Source organism: Anas platyrhynchos, chromosome 1, assembly GCF_047663525.1.
Source record: "Anas platyrhynchos isolate ZD024472 breed Pekin duck chromosome 1, IASCAAS_PekinDuck_T2T, whole genome shotgun sequence".
Classification (NCBI taxonomy): Eukaryota; Metazoa; Chordata; class Aves; order Anseriformes; family Anatidae; genus Anas; species Anas platyrhynchos.
In genome coordinates, this window is record NC_092587.1 from 135739411 (window position 1) to 135744186 (window position 4776).

Sequence of the window (4776 nt, forward strand, 5' to 3'; positions counted from 1 at the left end):
ACGCATTTATCGCCCAGGCGGCGAAGGCGGAGAGCAGGGGAGCCAGTGAGAAGGGAGCCAGTTTGCACTTACTCCACCCGCTCCCCTGAGGGAAAGCCAACCTGTTTGACATCCTCGCCTTCCAAGTGGGGTGTGGTGCCATAGGCACTAAAACTACCTGGGAGAGGAGGCAGGCCTGCTCTGGAGAGGCTCAAACAGCCTCTCAGATACACTTTGTCTGCAAAGCGCTGCTTCCCTGCTTGAATTTTGGCTGAGCGGGACCTGCTGCTGAAGTCCTGTCAGAGCCCAAATCACTGACCAGAACTGCTGAGGTAGGGATGGGGAGGCCACAAGGATCTGCTCTGTGGGACTTGGGAATCCTCTGCAGAGGCATAACAACAACTGAAAGAAATAGATTATAAACTTAACATGTGATGTCAGCCTGCTGACCTGAAGCATGCTCAGCTCCAAGGTAGATGCTTTATTCACAAGGTACATATTATCTGTCTTTTTTTTTTTTTTTTTTTTCCATTGAACTGAATATATATTTTAAATGCAAAATATCCATGCACATCCTGCATGGAGAGTGACCTCGAACAGTGCTACGCCACAGTCTGACCGTGAGAACAAAAAGCTTTGGAAAAAGAAATTGTGTATACTTCCATTAACATATATTAAAATGACAGTTAATCACACATATTAAAATGCAGTTTTGTCATAGTCTTTATGTAGCAAATGTATGCCAGTTCATTTGTCTGCTGAACTGAATTGCCACCATCCCTCTGGCACCCAGCACCAACCAGGACTCTGGTGCGTGCACCCTTTTGCTGGGGTGTAGGCTGCAGACATTTTTGTTAGCACTGCTTTGACTAGGGCAGCAAATACACGCAGGACTTCGCTACCATTGATGGCAGATCTGTATGCACTTGGTGTTGCTGGATGATCCCATCCAATAGGGAGCAGAGGCTGGCCCCAATTGCATTTCTGTGGAGTTACCTAGAACACACGATACAGAGTTTGCTCTGACTTCATGGTTTTACGTTACCTACAAAAAAACAGATGATACAACGTAAATTGGACAGATAAAACCCAGTGATATTGGATCTTCAAGAAGCTTGATGTTCAGGCTAATCAGGTTTGTGCCTTTTTCCCCCATAAATTCAAACAAGGAGAATGGTTTCTACGGGACTAGCCAGTATCACGTGGCTTAACCATTTCTAATTTATATATCAATTCATGTATCGTTATCCTGGTCAGGGCCAATCGCTCAATCTCAGAAGAATTAAGGACATTTAGACTAAAGAAAGGACTTTATCAGCCACTTAAAACAAAGGTCAGTTTAAGACACTAGCAATCCCATAGGTTTACTGTTTATTTTTTTCCAGGATAACAAAAGCAGGCACAGGTGCTAATCTTCGTATCAGTGACGAATTTGCCTGAAGGGAACAGAAATGTTAGCAAGGCTATGTACTAGTTCCAGACAAGCTCAAGCACGTCACAGACGTTCAGGAGCTTTTTAAAAATAGTCGTTCTAGTAAGTGAGATCTTCCAAAACACCTCATCTCACCTGTCTGCTGATACTAGTTCTTTGGGATACCTTTTTTTGGATACTGAAGATTATTAAATTTGAAGATGATGTGCCCATTTCTAGCTCTTCTGAAGCCACCTACTACTCTCTGTAGCTAAAAAAAGACAATACAATGAAGCGACAAGGAACTGTGAGTTGAAGGAGTGGATCTAGTGTTGTAGTCAGGATGCCCCAAATACTTATCCCAGTTCTGTTCCTGGCACACTGCAGGACTTTTTTTAAACTCAGCTCTCTCTGCCAAATACATGTACTATGGCTTGTCCAAGATATCAAGTAAAAAATATTGCATATTAAGCAAAAATAAAGGGCTTTTTAACCGACCACAGATTGTAGTTTTATCACTTTGAGCAACTATCTTTTCCTATTTAAAGGGAAAACAAAGTTCTGCCTAATATTCACCTGCCAAGGCTGATTAAGTTGCCTAATTTTTCTATTTATTTTCACACACACACACAAAAAAAAAAAAAAAAAAAAAAAAAAAAAGCCCTCATATATTTAAGGAATAGCAAATGGCTTGAGAAATGTAGCTTGTCTCTGTCTATTCTCTACGCCACATAATTTTTGCCCATCAGGCCTCTTTTAGATGAGACAAACTAAAGAAGAGCAAGAGGACAGCCACACCTCACCACAGCTGCAACCCCATCCTTCTTGTGGGCAGAGGTTAGACATCAGTCCCTTTGACATGGGTGTCCTGCTGTATGAGTCTATCAGAGATGAAGGAACCAAATTATAAACAGGAACTACTGGGGAAAGCCACTAATATCCTACAGTATTAATTTTTCATCATAAAAATAGAAGTATTTTAATTAAAGTCTTGAAACATCTAGTAATTTTAGACATGCATCTAGACACAAAATAAATAAGCAAGTGAATAAGTGATATAATTTCTTGGCAACAGAAGGATATAATTTCTACATCCTAACTAAATCTTCAGTGTTTTATTATTGAAGGTATGGAAACATGTATTTTAGTTTTTCATCCTTGTGGTTCTTAAAGTACTCCAAATGCAGGGCTCTGAAAAAAATGTATTTTTATTCCATTCAATTCCATTTCCTTTTGTAAACGTCTCTTTGCTTTCTTTCAAGTTTGTCCTTTATATCTGCATAATAGAAAAAAGCAAAAAGAATATAATCTTTCAAGTTCATGGAAAGGTTATGGTATATGGTATATGTCAGAATCTTGCCAAGTGAAATCTGCAGAAAAAAAAAAAAGGGGGGGGGGGAAGAGGAGGTGGGGGAAGGACAGAATAATACAGTTTATCGACCTAAAATAATGAGTGAGAAAACTACTGAAATACACAATTGGGGGTGTATATCTGCCCAATGTATGCCGAAAGCTGCGTGCATGAGAGTTTTCCTTAACGTTCAAAATTTGGCACAGATTTTGAAATGGGTATGAATAGTAGCTACAGTAGAAAGCTGCAAATCTTATGATTAAGAATTGCTGGTTTTCATTTCCACAGCTTGATGAATTCTTTTGGATAAGTTTAGATAAGTAACTCAAATAGACACATGAAAGCCATCCGAACATTTTTTCAAGCAGTCCTCTTACTGATAGTTAGGATAAACTAAACTGCATCTTCAGCTCCTTCATAGAAGCTAAAGTGATGCGATGCCCTAGAACCAGATGAACCTGCTTTGGTTTTTCGTTTTTGTTTTTTTTTTTTTTTCTACTATTACTGCAGGTAACTTGAACAGCTTTAGGAATGATGCAGCTCCCCTCCCCAAAGGAGGCAGACTGGAGAAAAAACAGAACCCAGAGGATGTGCAACAGGAACAGGAGAGAGCTCTGTGTTGCCATCCTCTTTTAATGATGGAGATTCTTCAGCAGGATTGAAACTTGCAGTTTGGGCCTGGGAAGGACAGTATTTTTTCATCCTACTTCTCAGGCTGATTGAGACCCGCATGGAAACCAGAACATAAATTTGCAAACTGGGATCTGAAGGTCACGTTGTGCAGATGGCCACGATGGGCAGCAGCTAATGCATGGGATGTGACCATAAAAATACCTTATGGTGAGGAATAGTTGTTAACTGATGTTTCTTGACCCTATGAGCGTGAGAAGTAATGGACTGGGATATTTAGTTATGCAATGGAAGAGCAGTGGAGCTAATAAAATCAAAAACTTTAGTGGGTAGTGAGGCATATAGCAATGTAGAAATTAATAGCCTGATAACTGAAAGAGAAGTGAACTGCTATGCTTTATGCACATATAACTAACATAAACCCCCAAATGGGCAGCTTTCTGCTCCCAGCAAGAGAACAGCCTCGAATTTCAAGCCTTCTCTTCAGCTTTTTCTCCCTAGGTGGCAGCACTCAGTCTTCCTTGTCTCACAACACCAGCCCGCGAAGCCATAAATGGACAAAGCCAGAGAAGATGAGACCTGCTGAAATCATTGTTAAAACCGCCATTTCCCCTAAACACCACCCCAGGGCTTGCCTCCTTTGTGGGGTACAGCTGTGCCCAAATTTCATGCAGCAATGTGCCTGTTTAGACTGAAAAGATTAATAAACTTGTTCCTAGATAGTCAACCACAACACTGGTGTCAGATTTAGTTCCGGTCCTCTCACTATCAGAAAGTGAGAAAAATGACAGAAATGCCCTCCTAGCCATGTCAACTCCCAAAGGTGGAGACGATAGTTGCATGAGGAACATTGAACCCACACAAACACCATTAAGGCTGCCCAAACTAAGCCTTCTTTTTCATCAGATTCTGTGTTACCAGATCTAGCTGTTCTTGCTCAAAAGCCACACCTGTACTTCACACAAATGTCATCTCTGAACTTCACACTGGTAAGAACCCTGTGAAAACAACTCACGGCTTCGTTACTACTGGGCAACTTCACTCTAATCTGATAAAAAAATAAACAAATTTTAAGAAATAAATCTGAATTGCCGATGGAGGAGGAAGAAAAACTCCCTTTGAAAAATGCTCTCTGGTAGAGCACCAAAACTTGCATTTTTAGAGAAACTAAGAAGGAAAATACTTTTTTTTTTTTAATTTTAAAATTTATTTTTAGAAAAATCACAGGACAGGAGGGTTTTAGTAAGGTTTTTTTTTTAGGCTTGCAAATACTGGAAAAGGATTCAAGAACCTGGTTAACCGAAGCTACTCTGAGCTTCCCCCTCATTCTTTCCTTAACAAAGACTGGCTTGTTTTTGTTTCCTCTACGCTTGGCATTTATATATTTATTCATGCAGATAAGCTG